The sequence below is a fragment of the Diadema antillarum genome, unplaced genomic scaffold, assembly GCF_040938485.1.
Source record: "Diadema antillarum isolate AM-2024a unplaced genomic scaffold, OU_Dant_1.0 scf00000127, whole genome shotgun sequence".
Taxonomy (NCBI): domain Eukaryota; kingdom Metazoa; phylum Echinodermata; class Echinoidea; order Diadematoida; family Diadematidae; genus Diadema; species Diadema antillarum.
Genome location: NW_027271016.1, coordinates 893,463 through 913,125, shown reverse-complemented (window position 1 = coordinate 913,125; position 19,663 = coordinate 893,463). Strand labels below are relative to the sequence as shown.

At 39.0% G+C, this 19,663-nt stretch overlaps 1 protein-coding gene across 2 annotated transcripts in view; it reads left to right on the top strand.

Moving 5' to 3' along the window:
• Positions 1–863: 863 nt before the first annotated feature.
• Positions 864–19,663, top strand: part of LOC139720347 (uncharacterized) — a 71,192-nt gene continuing 52,392 nt past the window's right edge. For both annotated transcript variants that reach the window (XM_071631710.1, XM_071631713.1), the window contains exon 1: positions 864–1,005. The gene's annotated coding sequence lies outside the window, so the exon portion shown is untranslated. The remainder of the gene's footprint in view (positions 1,006–19,663) is intronic.

Sequence of the window (19,663 nt, the reverse complement as noted above, 5' to 3'; positions counted from 1 at the left end):
TAAGCCCTATCACTTCTGGTTCTAGAAGATTTTTAAAGATTCCTTAATTTTAGGGGGTTTGGGTCCCCCTGGGGGCCCTCCAGGTGGGCCATGGTGCCCATTTGAACAAATTGAGATCCTATCCCCCTAGGGATGCTACCTACCAAGTTTGGTGAAAATCAGACATGGGGATATCAAAGTGAAGAGGAAAATGTACAATTTAGGCCCCATTAGGACCCCTCCCCATCTCCCTCCCCTGGGTCCCAAGGGGGGCACCCATGATTCCCTCATGAACAAACTTGAAACTATACAGTCATCAATGTACTAACTCATAGTATTAACTAAGCTCTATCACTTCTGGTTCTAGAGAAGAAGATTTTTAAAGATTCCTTAATTTTAGGGTGTTTGGGCCCCCTGGGGCCCCCCAGGTGGGTCATGGTGCCCATTTGAACAAATTGAGATCCTATCCCCCTAGGGATGCTACCTGCCAAGTTTGGTGAAAATCGGTCGTGGGGTTCTCAAGAAGAAGATGAAAATGTAAAAAGTTTACGCTCGACGGACGACGGACGACGCACGACGGACGACGCACGACGGACGCCGGACGAAGAGCACGCGGAGTAAAAGCTTCCGACGCACCCCTCCAAGCTTTGTTTTTCCCTGGTATCTTAGCCTAGGAAATACGCCCATTCAGGCTCCCTGCGCGCTCTCACAGAAGCCGCCATAACACCATGCCACGCCTCTAAGCCCTGCAGCTCTTCTTGCCGCCGCTGGTTGTAAACATTGCGCACGTGTCAAATACTAGTAGCCCAGCCAGACAGTCGTTTGGTCGTCCACGTAGTCTAACGTTAGTAGTCTTGTACTTTTTGGTGGACATTCGACAACAACCATTTCGACGGATCACGTGCAACGTATACAGAATTTTGTGAACAGCTACGACAGCGAGATTTGTAAACGTGTGTCTTTCTGTGTGATGCACAACTTAACTCGAGATTATATCGCAGTTACAGAAGCAGGCAGTATTTGACGGTAAGATACATTTTTATTTCACTTGTGATTCAGAATTCCATTTCGGTGCACCAAGCCAAGTAACTCCTTGGTGCACACAAGTGAGAGAGTAGAGGTTCCTACAGTTGTGTATGGTACTCTCGCTCATGGTGCGCCGTGTCGTGGTACCGTCTATTTTCAGATGATTTTGAAGACAACCAACGTAATTAGCGGAAAGAGGGCGAGACGATGGTATACCGGTATTTGGTATACAGAGTTTGTAAATTGCTTGATCTATGATTGGCGGTCGAATGCTCAAATGCGATGAAGTGATATTGATCTAAACTTAATATTTCTAGTCGGTATCTAACTGGGGCATACGCATCTCGACCAGACACCGTGCGACACTTGTTGTGTAACGTACAGCGACAGGTCACTGCATGGCCGCATGGGGCTGTTTCATTTCACTTGACTGTTGTTAGAGTCTCTATTATTAGATTTGAATTAATTTTGAGATCAACTTAAAATTATGGGAAGCTGTAATTTATGTGATTTCAGTAATGTTATAACTTTTAGAATAGGGGACTACAAAGGCCTAATAATACAATTTTTGGAGACTTTTTTATACATATTTTCGGTAATCATGTAGAAATGCACACCATTGTCACCATGCACACCTACCATTTCCTTCCTTAATTTGTCAATGAAAACTTCTTGTGGCTATCAGAAATGTCAAGATGGACCATATCTGACGGTTTCATGAAATTTCATAGCCAATTACAGAAGAAAAGTAGCTAATTTTGACTCAAAAGTACGCCGATCGATGGCTGTGTCAGCGTAGCATGATGGATGATCGATTATGTGGAAGAGCGATAAAACGATGATAATCGATTGTTGTAGTCTGCGATACTGCCGCTTATTTGGTGTTTAACCACAAAAATTACGTCGGCTTGACAGTAAAAAGTGGGAGAAAGAAAGTGATCTTGATGCGTCTGTTTTTTTATCAGTTTTAGTTAATTTTCTCCTGTGTGTGCTTATGACTGTCCGTAGATCTATCACCATTTTTTTGCTGACTGAATGATGGAAGGATAATATGTGTACAAAACAGTAAAAGATATATGAAAAAAAAAGAGAAAATGATATCCATCATTAATATTGCACAATAAAATGGACCTTTACTCCAAAACAAAAGCAAATATTGGGGTTGCAGTTCTTGTATACATAATTTAAAAAATGAAATGGAAAAATGAATACTATTATAATAACAATTATTTATACAATGTACTATAATTCGAAAATTATATTGCCATGTCAATTTCAATATTCTGTTTCCACAGCGCCATGAGTATCTTTTTAGGTGAAATGAGGACTTTATAACTAAGAAGTCCTCTATATTACTACATGATTGTATACTTTTTCTAACACTATTCTCATTAATTTATTATTATTAGGCCTATTATATGTAGACTACTAGGAACAAATCCCCTTTGAATTCAACTTCCTTCTCATCTTCTTTTCTCTCTCTTTCTCTCTCTCTCTCCCTCCTTCTAATAGCCTTACCTTTTTCTTCCACTTTTCCTTCAACTTCATTCTCTTCCCTTCAACACTATTCAAATTATAAAATTATCAACTTTTGCCAAGATGAAATCAATACTTGCCACAATCTTTAAAGAAAGGACATCCAAATCCTGATATGAATAATCTGTATCAATAATTTGAATAGTATTAGTAATAGTGATAAGATCGTGAAGATTGTGGCAATGGAAACAATGAGAAAAAAAATACGAAAAGGAAAGTAGGCCCTACACATTGCATGAATCGTGTTCGATATTGTGAATAGAATCTAGTAAACTGCTAATTGGAGACTACCAGAATCGATTATTATCGTTGACATCGTTCTCTGTGAAATCGATGCACTACACTCGTACTTACTAGGTCGGAGATTATGTTTGCGACAACCGTACTTTTCAGCTCCGATTTCTCATTTTTCTTCCCTTTTGGCTTTCTAATTCCATGAAAATCTCGGATATGATTCAATTTAGCATCTCCAATAACTGCACAAAATTTGATTGACAAACGGCGAAGCGAACGGTAGGTGTGCATTTCTACATGATTACCATATTTTCTACAGGCATTAATGAACAAAATAAAGTAAATAAGTGACAAAGGTCAAAGGACTTTTTACCGTAAATTTTGGATAAAAATTTGAAGTGGATTCTGAAAACATTCGGGCATGTGGTTAGACCCCTAATCGTTACAGGGAAACCAATTTTTGAATTATCATTAGACCTATCTTAAGTCGATCTCAACTTTATTACCAGGTACATTAAGTGAGTCTTCGTGAAACACACCCCCCTGGATAATAAAAACCCTACATGTAGGTAGGCCTAGGGCCTAAGCCCTATAGCTAGAGTAAAGTACTAAAATACCTAATATGCGGCAGGGTGCCTATTTCTGGCAGGGACTCTTTCATTCATCAATAAAATAGTTAGGGATACTCTAATGAACATGTGTGCTTAGTCCCACTGTAGAACACAAGCAGGAGTTACTCGCAAGTGCTATGGGAAGTGATGCCTGATAGGCCTTTTCATCAGTGAATGAATAGGGTTAAATGGCCCTTGATGCAAATAGGCATCCTCTACAAAGCCTGCAGCAAACAGGGTATTTTACTCTAGATGGTCTAGGTCTAGTTTGTAAACAGATAAAAATGGGCGATACTTCTAAGTCATCATGGTCATCGTTTTTGTGCCTTATCGCTACGCATTAAAAGCAATGTAAATGGAGAGAACAAAGACATGAATGAGGCAAAATGAAATTTAACTTCTTGAATCTGAGACTGAATAGATCTAACATCCATTACCATTAAGTCACCACTATCTAAAGTCGCCAGACATTCTCATCTCATGTATCGCGCGCCGCATTCGGAGATCAGCTGGGGCTACAGAATTTCATCACTCTCAAGAGACATTCCTAATTCACCTTTTTCCTCCATAAAAACACAAATAATTGTAATCCAAATGTATTTTACCATCTGTAACAGGTCACAAAACCATTTTTAAAGCGAAAATGTTTTCGATTTCAAATGGATTTCAGGTGGCAGATTAACAGTTTTTCAAACACGATGATGCACAATGCATCCTACATTGAAGTGTGTGTATAACACACGCTCATAATACATGGCGCGCTATGGGCGGCGAACTAATTCAGTGCCTATCGTTAGTTCACCAACCCGGGAGTGTATAGGAAATACACGCAAGTGGTGACTATACGGTAATTGACGTTAGAACTTAGAATGAAAAGTCGGTAGATTACAACACAAGCACACAAGTTGTGTCTATTTCAGGAAGTGAACTACTGCAGAGCCTAGATAGAAAAATCCGTCTGTACGGAGGAGTTTTGACTTATCATATGACATTTTTAAACTAATGTTCCTCCTCTTGAATATATCCCCCATGACAAGATATGGACTGATTTTTCAGTCACTGTAGAGCCCATAGCGGTATTCTGGAGTATACCGTACGTGACATGTACATCTGAAGATTTTTCATACCAAGGGTACAATGTACGTACATTACATACCACTGGCACTACAGCAAGCCGCCCATAATGATAATCCGATCCTACATAACGCCATCCAAAATTCGACAGCTGGCTAGATACGTAAAACCCTTGCCTTTGCCTTTGCACGTGGTATAATTTTAGCACAAGAGGTCAAAACTTGGTGCTTATCTATAATATTGCACTAGGGTTAACTCTGGTTAGAAGTAGACTGAATATATGTATTAGGCAGCCTATTTTATATCCATGTAAAAAGACATGTAGCTCAGAAATCCCACAAAACCAATTTGCACCACCCAGAGCTATGGTCTTCTTGTGCTAACTTGTCTATTAACAGAAATCCCACAACACCAGTTTGCACCATAATCGCTGGAAATTTTTAAAAGCTCATTTCCAGTCAAGCTTGTAAAGGTCTTCGGGAAGTGTTGGTATTAATCTTGACTTGCATACCATTGTTGCTCAAAACAATTGACTCTTTGCTAGCTTTGCAGACATCATACACAATCTGAAACTGCAGTTAGTCATCTAATTCCATGTGACTATGAGGGTATGGTGTCTTTCAAGTATACTGGGAGCTAAAAATCAATGTACATTATAAGCTACATGTATGACTTCTACGAATGACTATGGCAAGTTGAAGAAATCGGTTGAGAAATGCAGGTCCTGGAGTAGAGCACACACACACACACACACACACACGCACACACACACAGGCCTAAACTTACTTGCCATGAAGTATTAACAAAGTGCCAGTTGGCAGGAGAATTCCACAAAATGTAATTTTTCATAAAAACTACACATTCCATCGACTTGTTATGGACACGCATGTAAATAATATCATTCCCTGTTGCTGCTCTCTGACAGTGGCACTTATAGTCAAGTGCTCTTTCAAATATTCTAGAAAAGTGAAATTATGTTGAGTTTTCTTTATATTTTCTTTATACAGTGTATAAATGTTTTTCATAATGATGTCATGAAGTGTAGTACGTGTAGTTTTCTTATCCAACAATGATGGTACTGAAACTTTAAATATTCATACCTTTTGAATCAATTGTCCAATTTTCCTAAAACTGTCATTGATGTTTTCTAAAAGAACATTGCTGCTTTCACTCAATACACAGTTACATATTTTGGCTTTGTTTTTCTATTACTCTTTCAAACTGCTTCTTCCAACAACTCTTTCCTTTTGGGTTAAAAAAATGATCACTAAAATATTCAGATTTCCTTTCCTTGAATATATTCGATTGGTCAATGACACTTAGGTGACTGCTAGCATGAAAATCCTTAGGTCGTTTTTCTGTGTAGGATTAGTTCAAGTTAATTTGTAAAGCCTTACTGGTTAGATATTTCATTTCCTCCTACATTTTATTTTCTCTAAAAGTCTCCCATTATTATCATTTATGCATGTAGTCTATTTGCACTTTTAAAGGACAAGTTCACCTTCATAAACATAAGGATTGAGAGAATGTAGCAATATTAGTAGAACACATCATTGAAAGTTTGAGGAAAATCAGACAATCCGTTCAAAAGTTATGAATTTTTGAAGTTTTTGTGCAGTAATCGCTGGATGAGAAGACTACTGCAGTGTGTGAATAACTTAGATGTCACATGCGTACAATAATATAAGGAAAATATAAAGAGAATTTCACAAAATGTCATTTTTTGAAAAAAAGAACGCATTCCCCCGACTCGTTACCGACAAAATGTTATGGGTAATATTATTCCCCCTGCCTTTAGAAAGAGGCAAGTCAAGTGCTCTTTTATTATGCGAAAAAAGTGAAAATATGTTGAATTTTCTTTACATTTTCTTTATACTGTTGTACGCATATGACTCACAAGCTGTAGTAGTCTCCTCATCCAGCGGTTCCAACACAAAAATTTTAAAAATTCATAACTTTTGCATCGATTGTCCAATTTTCCTCAAACTTTCACTGATGTGTTCTACTAATATTGTTGCATTCTCTCAATCCTTATGTTTATGAAGGTGAACTTGTCCTTTAATGTCTTGAACCTGTGGTAGGAGAGGAAGCTGAATTGTCTGCACTCGCCCACCCGCTGTCATTATACTTTCTTTACGTATTTCTTTGTAGCGGACAGGTCTTCCTACTTTACGAACAAACATTTCTCAGATAAGGAACAAATAATTCCCAAAATTATTCGAAGTGACCTTTGTGATATCATCAGTGTTTGGGTCATTGTTCTAAAGGGTAAATTCACACTATTGCACCATCTCTGTTTTTCCCTCTGGTGTATGACCGAATCAACACACAGTAAAGTGAAAGGGGACATTCACACAGGGGATAGATCTTCGAGCTCAGAGGGGGATATGACCACTGAAGCATGTGGGTGTGTAATAAATGGGTTCTGGGTCAGAGGCAAGGGAAAGGGCTTGGAAACGAGGGACACAATGAACTGATAGTGTCCAGGCTTAACTATCGAAGAAACTTCAAATCCAAATCAATAAATTCCAAAATGAAAGCTTTTCTTTGGGGGGAGGGGGGGGGGGGGAGATGGGGAAGGAACAAAACTTGACAAACTAGAAAAGCACTCTGAGAACACAGACCTCTGCCAAGCCAGCAACTCATTACCACCCTTACACGCATGCATTTTCCCAAAATAGAAGCCTTTTGTTCAGGCGCGGCGATACAGTGCAATTAACTCGCCAAAAGCATATCACCTCGAGGCCTCATTTGCATAAAGTAGACAGCTTGTGTACGCAAAACTGCTGGGGAAGTGTTGCAGAACAGTCGCAATACTGTATCTCACCTCAGAAGCCATCAAATGATTAAATCTAGGCCTATACAGTAAATTGAAGAAGAAGCTATTCTCTAACTCGCAATGTTAGTTATTTTGGATTTTATTGAGGATAAACCTGTGAAAATAACGTCGAAACTTAGCTTCCAAAACAGAAAATTTGGTCTCAAGACAAGTGTTATTTTTTTATATTTTCCTTCATTGCTCCAAAATGAAACTTCTGTATATAAATGACTTATGGTAGTATATCCATACTGTGTTCCAAATATCTTTTCTGTATCATTTGGCGCACAGATATGTCCAGAAGAAATTGAGATCACTGTCACTTGTGACCCTCGTAAAGTCCATAGCGTAAGCAGTACGCAGTCCGGTGTATCGGTTTTTGTGCTGCATGAAACAGTTGAAGCACATTGCAGGATTCCTCTCTTGCCCACTCACCACCCTGTGGACCGAAAACCGAACCCTGTCGCATTGCGCCGAACCTGACACCGCTGATTGGCTAAGCATGCACTGACCAGTAGAGAACGCATGCGCAGGAGGATGATCTAGTTGTGCTTGTCCAGTATTTTCTCTTAAATTGGGTTGTCTCTTTGCTCTTATTTTCAGCTAACTACTAATTGCTCCAACACGAAACTTCGCAGGTAGTGAGTCTGGTGTATACAGACTAGCAATATGTAAATCAAATGCATAGTGTCATGCAGGCGCAGACTTATGTCCAGAAAAAAAATCATAACCCTTTCCCACGGTCGATTCAAACAGAAAAACACACATATCTTGAAAGATAAATCCGCATTTTCGCCCATAAATCATATGAAGGATGATATATCCGTATTAGATATAAGTTTGAAGTTTCAAGGGATTTGGTGCAAAAATAAGGGAGATACGAAGAGGTGAACTTTCTAGATTTTTTTGTCCTTCCCTCCGCACAGTCTGTCGATGACCGTTACGAATTCAAAAGCTTTGGCCTCTTATCAGTGAGTTAATTACACGGTATCGCCGGGGCTGTGTTTACATCATTGCATGGTGCCTTGCCCAAGCAGAGCATGCGCTTTAGTACGCGTATACACCTCCAGGCGAGTTACGCACAGCTTGAACCCCAAGTTTGTTGACCTTATGCCAAAAGATGAAAAATCCTTCAAAAATCCATAAAAATTCCTGGATCACTACCAAAATTGAATGAGCTGTCCCTTCAGTCAATATGGACTTTTTATGCAGTTTCATTATAATCTATACACAACTTTTTGAGTTATTTTGCAAACAGACAAACCAGTGCCGATGATCACGTCTTAACCTCCTCCTTCCTTGGCAGAGGTATTTAAAAAAAAAAAAAGTCTGATAGGAGGCATAAACTTAAAGGAGGGGAAAGGGCTGAGCGAAGTGATGTCACAGGACTAACAGATGATTACTACAGAGCCAGTGGTGTTAAAGGGGCATTCCTTACAATTTGTAACTGGTAATTTCACGACATGCAGTGAATCAATGATAGTGTCATGTATAGGTCTGTGGAATTTATTGTCGTCCTTCAGCAGATAAACCAGTACTCTGAAAAACTAAACAAAAACAAAAAAAAAAAACAAATAATAATAACAACATAGACTGAACAAGGATGAAGACATGTCAACATACATGTAGGAGGCTCACACATTCCAGTAATTGCAGCAATGAAGGTAATTCCATTACAGTACCACTTGCTTATTAACAAGTTCACTTGTGTAGAATTTATGCATGCTGTCTTCTTTTGTTGTGCTTCCTAGAGCACCCAATCATGCATTCTTGTACTGTTGTGAAGCTACATGTACAGTACATTGTACTTCTTTCTCATCATCCTTGTTCATTGTGATGTGTTATGAATTTTGGAAACATTCTTATTCTTCATCCCAATCACTATAAAATCTGAAACTCCTTACCTATAACAACAAATTTTACCAAATTAATTTTAAGTTTAACAATCATCTGGAGACAAGGTCTTCTAAAAGCCATCTACAGTGTACATTGTATCTGGGCTACCATGTACATTTGTAGGCCTAAATGGTAAGTCCCTGAAACTTGTGTGTACTGGGGAATTCTGATACTTGTGGGTATTGGGTACTCTAAAACATGATATTTTAGCGGCATGAAATTTTCGCGAATTGGAGCCTACGGCCTTTTTCACGGCATGAAATTTTCATGAAGTGCTCCTGGCATTTAATGCATAGTGCAGACAAGAGCCTTCGTGTGCATTTTAATTTCACGAAGCTTGGCTCTCGCGAAATTTGCGAAATTAAAATGCACGCGAACATTCCTCGTTTTACTGTACCTTGCATGAAGTGCCAGTGGTAGTTTCCAGTTTCATAAGGATGTGTGTTCATGGTGTGGACACATACAAATGCAATACATTGTTTAGTGGAGGAAAGTGTTTCTGTTACAAAGGTACAATGTATCTAAGAATAGAAGCAATTTACAAGATGCTTATCATACTCAAATGAAGTCAGAATTACATTGTAATTGGCCTGAAATGCTTTTAAGTTCTTTTTCATTGATTCTGCTCTCCAGCTTTCTCAGTATTTGCTGTATTTTCCCCCATACATTGTATTTGTGGCTGTGATGTTTATCTGTGTATTCCAGCATCTTATGGTTTTTTTTCTTCCTCTTAATTATAATCTTCTACCCTTCATATCCTTGGAGATGAAATAAACCAATAGAAAAAATAGTTGTACGCTGCAGATGCTGCAGTAAGCAGGCGAAGCAGCACTCTGAATCTTGCAATAAACGCTCGTCTTCGACAGCCTCTGAGGTAATCACTTAGAGAAATTTTAGATGTTATCCAACTTTTCAGGGAAAGGGATCTACATGTATAAAGATGGATCACAAGATTTGCCTAGTTTTGGAAATAATATAAGCCTACAATGTATGTGTTCAATTACTGGTTACATGCATTGTGAAAGCAGAAGTGGCTTATTCCAAGATGCAGGTTTTGAATACGATTGGCAGGAAAGTGTTTCACTTTGTAAGGAATTTATTGCCTGTGTAGAAAGTTTGTACTGAGGTTCTCAGAACAAACTTCACTTTTCGAGTAATTGTGGTGTCACTCTGTAAATGCCATCCTAGTGCTGTTGTAGGTGTTTATGTTGATTTACTTTGATTATTTCTACTGTACTGCAAACGTGGAAATTTTTGCGCATTTTTAGCTCACCTGAGCCAAAGGCTCAAGTGAGCTATTGCGATCGCCCTTCGTCCGGCGTCCGTCGTGCGTCGTGCGTCGTCCGTCGTCCGTCGTCCGTCGTCCGTCGTCCGTCGTCCGTCGTCCGTCGTCCGTCGTGCGTCGTGCGTAAACTTTTTACATTTTCATCTTCTTCTTGAAAACCCCAAGACCGATTTTCATCAAACTTGGCAGGTAGCATCCCTAGGGGGTTAGGAACTCAATTTGTTAAAATGGGCACCATGCCCCACCCAGGGGGCCCCCAGGGGGGCCCAAACCCCCCAAAATTAAGGAATCTGTAAAAATCTTCTTCTCTAGAACCAGAAGTGATAGAGCTAAGTTAATACTATGAGTTAGTACATTGATGACTGTAGTTTCAAGTTTGTTCATGGCAGAATCAGGGGTGCCCCCCTTGGGACCCAGGGGAGGGGGGTGGGGAAGGGTTCTAATGGGGCCTAAATTGTACATTTTCATCTTCTTCTTGAGAACCCCATGACCCATTTTCACCAAACTTGGCAGGTAGCATCCCTAGGGGGTTAGGAACTCAATTTGTTAAAATGGGCACCATGCCCCACCTAGGGGGCCCCCAGGGGGCCCAAACCCCCCAAAATTAAGGAATCCGCAAAAATCTTCTTCTCTAGAACCAGAAGTGATAGAGCTAAGTTAATACTATGAGTTAGTACATTGATGACTGTAGTTTCAAGTTTGTTCATAGGAGATCCAGGGGTGCCCCTCTTGGGTGGGGGGGGGGGGGGGGTGGTTGGAAGGGTCCAAATGGGGGCCTGAATTGTACATTTTCATCTTCTTCCTGAAAACCTCATGATGGATTTTTGTCAAACTTGGCAGGTAGCATCCCTAGGGGGTCAGGATCTCAATTTATCAAAATGGGCACCATGCCCCACCCAGAGGGCCCCAGGGGGCCCCAATCCCCCCAAATTAAGGAATCTTAAAAAAATTGGGCCCTTATTGTACATTTTCATCTTCTACTGAGAATGCCTGGTCAAATTTTAATTTAGATTAGTGACTGCGTGAAAGGTGAACTTGCGATACTCAGGTGAGCGCTAGACCCGCGGGTCTCTTGTTGTGCAACCAGAAGCTAATGCGAAAATGAAAGCACGCAAATATTTTTGCATGCCTTCAATGTTCCAGTAGTTAATGTCCTGATTCCGCGGAATTGAAATCACTCGAAATTCATCTAATCTGGCCGAGTGCGAAAATTGCTCGCGTAAAAAAAAAAATTTAAAAAATCAATAAATAAAAAAATCACTTTTACAGTATACAGAGACTCCAACCCCAAGCACCTTCTGATCTGGAGATTCTCCCGCCCGAAACCCCTAACAAACGGGAGACTCCAAGTTGATGTGTGCGAAGCGCAGTTCCTAGGGTTTTAGATGTTCTCTGGTGCTATCTAAGGCTTAGTTTTTCAACATACAATAGCAATAAGTAAGAAATCCTTTCCACCGGGAGACACAGAGCCAGGGCGGGAGAAATCAAATCTCAAACGGGAGAACGGGAGATTTTGCGAAAATGGGCTTTCGGCGGGAGATCTCCCGTCGAAAACGGGAGGGTTGGAGTCTCTGAGTATATCACAAACAAGTAGACGTGTTTAGTGCCACTTGAGTTGAAAAAGCAATGTTGGAAGGCATTGTTTCAAGAAGTGGAGATGGAACACAACACAGTAGGACCATAACAAAGGGACTCTACTAATGGTACCATGTAACAACCCAAGGCAAATAAACCACCAGCATGTATGGATAGATTGGATTGTAAGCAACCCACTATGTGCTGGCTGCTACCAAGGGGTTTGCTGTTGTAGTATACACGTACGGGTATACAGTATCTATTTTCAACAGATGTGTAAGTGTGCAATTCTTGTTTAGTATTAAACATTGTTTTAGTGGCATTATGGCTCCTGGTACATCACATTTTTTATAGTTTACAAAGGTATATTTTACACAGGTATGCCACCACATATTGTGGTGTGTCTGAATGGATGAGATTTGTGGAAAATTTGTGAATTATTCAGTCATTTGTTAAACTGATTTTGATCGTCAGTATGGCCAGTGACATTGCGTGATTTGCCCATCAGCAGTCAGTGTGATACATGAATGCATTTGAGCTTCTTGGAATAGGGCTTCTTGGAACACTACGCTCTATCGTTTGGTTGAATTCTTCTATTACCAAATGATGGTACATGTAGCAAATTTTGTAAGTTTTCAAAGGTTGAATTTAAGAAATTCAGATGGGTCCCTGAAAGCCCTCTTGGCTCCTGTTCATGGCCCACGACCTTTCACTGCCATAATGATTCTCTGCTTGCTTCTCTTGGAATTACAACTTGTACTACCGGTATACTGAGAGAGTCTTTGACAGAGACTACCCGTACACTGTTATGGGGTATGTCTGTTCATGATAATGATGCCCTTTCATTTCATCTTGCTAAGTGCCATTTGATATCTTTGCCAATCTAGGATCATTATGAACGATGACCAACGTTTATTATTTGCAGTTTACTTTTGTTTTCAAAGTCAATTGAGCTTCCATCTGAAACTCTGTAGAGCCTACATCGGACGGACAAAAAAGAAAAAAGAAAAGAAAATTGTGGGCCCCATTATGGTACAGAATTGGTCAGCTCATCTCACACAACCTTGCGAGAGAGTATCTGGCCGGCCCCAGGTTAGCCCAGTTTTGACTGGCAGGCCCAATTGCGGTACAATTCATCATGTGATATGACATATTATTCTGATCATGTCCAATGTTCTTACACACATGAGGCATGTCCTCCGCAGCATGCCAACTGTAAACCATACACATACAATTCACTGTCGTGACACTCTTCCGTCATTGAAGGCATTATAACTCATTTTTAAACATATGAACATATCATATTTAAGATGATTATATCACACAAAGAGGTCGTTAGTTCTGTGTTAGGAATTCCTCTTTGAGGGAAATTTTGTTGATCAATTGTGGATAAAGTTGCTTTTGCAAGCATGTTTCTGACTCAACACCATTGTGAAAATTCTATTAGTAAATTGCTGTCCCCTGTGCTTGTTTTCATAACACATACAGTGTATTAAACACAAAATTAACAAATTAACAAATTTTGCAAGATCGACTTGTACATAGATATTTTTCATGAAATGAAATAAAATCCTCACAGCCGCTTTCTTTTGTGGATATTTAGGCCTATACTGCCACACACATAAAGCTGTTAGGAAAATCAACATGTTTTGTAATTAGGTTTATGTTTTGGCCTTAAAAGTTAGATTCATCTTTGTACGGCGCTGATGCAAAACATGTAGCTTTTCATCCATGACCTGCAGTGAAGAAATTGCATGAAAGGTTAAAATTAAAATGCTCAGCAAGCAGAGCAATGATAGACTGATGCAGGAAGGGAATATTACACAAGTGAACAAAAGTCCACACACCACTACCATACTCACCAAAATCTTTGTTTTCATGTAGAGTGGTAACTAGTACAATAAGAAATATTGAAGTATTTTCATGTAGACCAGCCCCAAATCACTGGTGTAAACACACAAACTGAAGCGTGCCCACAAGTACTGCAATTGGGACCAGCCCGGGTCTTATTACTTTTTCTTTTATTGAGTATGGACTTCCCCTTCAAAAGAAAGGGGAAAAAAGGGTTTTTGGTTTGATATGCTATATAATGTATCTATCCAATTTGACAGATGAAATTGTATCTGATCAGTCCATAGAAAGGGTCAAATGGCATTTTAATATTGATTTCATAATTGGGCCTGTTGGCCTTGGTTGGACCAATATCCTTGCATTGCAAACTGAAATTCTAATTATTGCAGCATTAAAACCTGCACTTGGCATAGTAGACAGCAATGCTTGTTGAGTGGATACGGGTACTGTACTTGGCTACTGTCAGAGTGGTATTAAACGTTTTATGTCTATTTATAGTGACATGATTTGTGTTACGCGTTCCTGTTGTAGAAAGAAGGTGGGAGATTTGTCTTGTCTTTGTTTATTCATTTTTTGTTGTTTGTTTAAATTTGTTTTTTGCGCAATTATTTGGAGGCAATTGTAGAAAGTCTGGTACGTGGATGTGCATGGATGTTGGTGCTTTCTTCAGGGCAGGGTTGCACTCATGAAAGAAAGTTGAACCTGTAGAAGATCTCACATTATTGTTTGTACAGTACCTTTTCCAGTGGTATTGAACATTTTACTATATTCCTTGATGTTTCTCCATGTCACATGTTCAATGCTGGTCGCAAAGCATCTTGAGAGATAACAAGAGATTGTTACTGTGTCTTCCTCCACCACCCTACCCCACGCTGCCTCATTTTCAGTCAAAGTTTATTGGAAATGGTTCATTACATCTGGAATAACACAGTCATTGTTAATGTGACAGTATATAAGCACTGATAGGATTAGCTGAAATGAGTATAGGCAGGGCTCCACACTAACTTTTATTTTTGGTGGCCCGATCGGGCCACCAAAATCATTGATTTTTATTTTTTGGTGGCCCAAAAGTAAAATGTGGTGGCCCGAAAAAAAAAATCAAGAAAAACATAAGAAAAACTAAATCGGTCGTACTAAACATAGAAAAATTAATATCAAGTATTACTGAAGTGATACAGGTACCAATGTCTAAAATAAATGAATAGAAAATTCAATCATCTTACCGTTATTCTGAGTTCTAAGATTTAGCAAATAGGCTTATAGATTATTATAAAAGTTGATGCCTATTTAGGTTGTCAAAGCTTACGTTTGAAATGATAAAGTGGGAACATTTGCAGACAATTGTAAACATCCGACAGTTGTTTTGGCATTGTAAAGAGCCGAAAGTTGCCGTTATTCATTTCTGATTGTAAAAGTAATCATCCAACATTTACTAGTATTTTAACACCTCATACGGAGCCGAATGTTACCGTTAATCATTTTCAAATGTAAAATCAAACAACTGACATTCATTTTAGCATCTTACGGAGCTGAATGTTATCCTTATTCATTTCCGAACGTGAAAGCGAACATCTGCTATTTATTTTGCCATCTAACTGTGCCAATTGATACCGTTAATCATTTCCAAATGTAAAAGCAACAATTTGTTTTAGCATCGTATGGAGCAGAATATTACCGTTATTCATTTCCAAATTTAAAAGCAAATATCCAACATTTATTTTATTATCGCACGGAGCCGAGTGTTTATATGTATTATTGTTATTCATTTGATTTCCGAACGTCAAAGGGATCGTTCGACATTTACTTTAAATAGCATCTTCCAGAGCTGAATGTTATTGCTATTTACTTTCGAACGTAAAAGCAAACATCCAGGATTTATTTTATCATCCTACGGAGCTGAATATAATTAATATTCATTTCCGAACGTCAAACCAAACATTCGACATTTATTTCAGCATCTTCCGGAGCCGAATGTTATCCTTATTCATTTCCAAACGCAAAATCAAATATCTGACATTAATTTTAGCACTGTACGGAGCTGAATCTTACCGTTATTTATTTCCAAAAGTATAAGCAAACATCCGACATTTATTTTAGTATCATATGGAGTCGAATATTACCGTTATTCATTTCCGAAATTAAAAGCAAACATCTGACATTTATTTTTGCATCTTACAGAGCCAATTGTTACTGCTGTCCATTTCCAAAAGCAAAGGCAAACATCCGACTTTTTTTGGTGGCCCGATCAGGCCACCAAAATCTTCATTTCTGAAATTTTGGCGGCCCGACGTGCGTCTTTGGTGGCCCTGTGCCACCGGGCCACCGTTAGTGTCGAGCCCTGGTATAGGCGAGGGTTTTCTCTGAATTTGGCATCTAAAATCTTGAAAGTATTGATCTTGACACTTTAGAATCCAACAAAAAAAGCATAGAAGTCATAAACTGCAAAGATGACTTAACCATTTGAATTTGTCATTTTATGATGCAGATGATAAATTGACTGGTAAGATCACAACAGTGTTTAGTGCAAGGATAGAGTACGGTATCTGATTGACAGACCACATGACATGGCAAAACTGTGTTTTTCAAGATTTGTTTTTTTGTTTTTCCAAGTATAGTGTTATTAACCCTTACTGTGCTTCTTCTCCAAATGGCACAGATGTCTCAGGGACACACATTGTCAATGAATAGAGATTACTTAATCCCCTTGATCCCTATTGTGTCACCGTGGCCATTCTACAAATTGTCGCTGGGGCGACAAGACCTCGTGTCTGAAAGTTTGGTGAAAATGACATTTTTGGATTCATGGTCAGATAATCTGTTAAAGTGATGTCCTTTCCATATCCCAGCTGTCTTTTACCCCTAAAATGAAGCCATCCCGGCATGTCAAAAGAAAGACTATCCCATATGATGCAGTGCTTTGGCTGCCATGTTTTTTTTTTTTTGCTCTCCAGGGGGGTGTTTCATCAACGTTTGCAGCGCTGACAACTTGAATCACCATAGTAACAGTCAGTGACCAGAGCATCTCAGCCAATCAAAACCAAGGATTTTGCTGAAATTGTCAGTGCTGACAAACGTTGATGAAACAACCCCCTGAACATTTGACATTTTGTAGATCATACAAGGTCTTGTTGCCCCAGCGACGAAATGTACTTGCCTGAGGTGCATATGTATGTACATTGTAGCTACACCTGATTGAGTGGGGTGGCTAGATTTACGACCAGGTCAAGTTTGGATGAATTTCAATGCTGAATGATGAAATAAAAAAAAACTTGGCAAATTAATTAAGCTTGAATTGAATATGAATTGTTAACCATTAAATATACAATTTTATAATGTAGACCCATCAAGTCTCGTACATTATGAAGGCATGAGACTCACATCTCATGGATCTTCTTACACATTTACACCTGACAAGCTTTTTCTCTTGCCTCGCATAAAACAAGAGAAAGTGGATTCCAAAGTTTAAAAAAAAAGAATCAGAATTTAAAAAGCCAAAATATTCAGTATGCACCAGATGGCATCTCACAATTTGCTGCTTAAATTATATGCTAAAACTTCTTAACGTAAATGGGGGGGGGGGGGGGGGGGGACATGTTACATCACATGTCTTGTTGCTCTCGGACTTGCATCCCTGATAATGATAGAAATATTTTACATTTATGAAGCGCCTTTTCTACAAGTTACCGAAGACCTTGGATACCATAAAACCGGAAATTGCATGCATGAGACTTTCATGAATTTTGCGAGGAGCAATGGTTTCTTTTCTACACAATGCATTGAATGCCAGTGGCAATTCTAAAATTTCATGCTGCAGATGTTCCTTGTTTTACAGTATTTGTTGATCAAGACGTTGTTACAAGGGAAATGGTAGCCATAGCCATATCCCTACAACCGGCTCCTAGCTACAGTGTATCTTCAGTAATAGCTATTATCAGTGATAGGTAAAATTGTTCTTATTAAAGTACGAGTTCATTCACACAGAGCCTAATCATTGGTGATAAGATGCGTAGTTTGCTGTCAGTGATCTGCATGTGATAATAGATATAGGAGGCAGCACAGTGCGCTGCATGAGATGACCTCCGGAGTATCGGGTGGTTGTTCAAAAATCTGTGGTACAGCAAACATTGCAGCTGCTAGAAGAGCAACCTGTGGTAACAAGTTCTTCAAAGTCTATTTATCCGCGCATTACTCCATTGAACATTTGGCTCATTGCCAAGTTTAGAATCGGCCATTATGCATGATGATATACCCTATACACCCGGGATGTTTAAACAGCACCCTGGGGGATGAGAGATTTATTTAATAGTCTACATATATTTGATCTAGGATACAGGACAATGTAATGATAAAGAAGAACCCCTTTCAGATTGGCACAGAACTTGTTTTTAAATGTGTTTAGAGACATTTTTTTCTTATTTGACTTATCAAGTACTTTTTTTTGGGGGGGGGGGGAAATAAAAGTAAACTTTTATCATTGTTTGTTCAAACATTTTCCTCTCATCTAATTTGGCCACTCACGTTCCCAAAGCATTTTCCAATCAACTTCTGCTTGAATCTTGATACAGTCTGACCTCTATTATCCAGCCCTCTCTTATATCCGGACTTCTTTATTATTCGGACATCTCCAAGTATGTTTGGCTTAGCCTGCAGATATTTTATGGTAGCAATTGTCACACGAGCAAGTGTCATTGAACCTGTGCAAACACATCAGTATCAGAAACATGGTTACAAATGAAGTTTGAAAGTGTGAAATCCATCATACTAGGTGTTTCAAAAAACATTTCCCACTTTTGATCATTAATAGCTAAAAAACTATTCATTCGATAAAACTGTCATTGATATAAATAATAGCTGAATAGTGTACAATTTGGTTGGAGGTAATTTGAATGTGAAAACGTAAATCAGTTTCATTAAATCTAAGATTGATTTTGAAGTAAGGTTTCAGATTTTGGTCAATTTTTAACCCTCTGTACAAAAATTGAACCTTGCACAGAAACCAGTGATGTGTATGTGAGTGTGTGCTGACAATGGCCCTTAACAATGGACATGCCTGAACCACCTGTTGACTAGGCGTCAGTCTGGTGCTCCCAGGCACATGAATGCTTAATCAATAATTCATGTGGATTGCCCTGGGCACTGCTAGTCTGGATTCATGCACGGTAAAGAGTAAACTGCATGCAAATGGAAAAAGGAAGCACACGTTTCCATGTGCTTGCAAACACCACATTCCATTCCAGCTGGCAACCATTTTCAATTTTTGCTTCACATATCACTAAATTTGGGATATAAATAAGCAAAAGTGATCTAAAGTTCCTCATTTTGATACAACTGTCTACTAATTAAATAGTCTGACAAATTTTTCACTTTTTGATAAAAAGAAATCATTTGTGGTTAAGAGTTCAGCAGCATTTATCATTGGGGCGATATGTTTCACAGTAGATTTATTTAAGGCTCCATTTACTCAAGTGTATACTCTAATTGATTTTCTTTGCTTCCTGTCACCATGTTTACGATAGAACAGAAGGTATTCATTGTACTTTCGTTTTTCAGAAGTTGGGAGAGCACTGTCGAGACCCAACGACAGTATCAGCAGGCGTTTGACTTTACACAGATACTGCCACAGGCTGAATAAAGACTAGTTGTGATTGTGGAATTTCTAATGAATAAATAATGAAGCATTCAAACCCTAACCATTGTTTAGGACCATTGTCAGGGTGTTAACCACACACTCCCATACACACCCATTGACCCCTGTGCAAAGTGAAATTTTGTACAGAG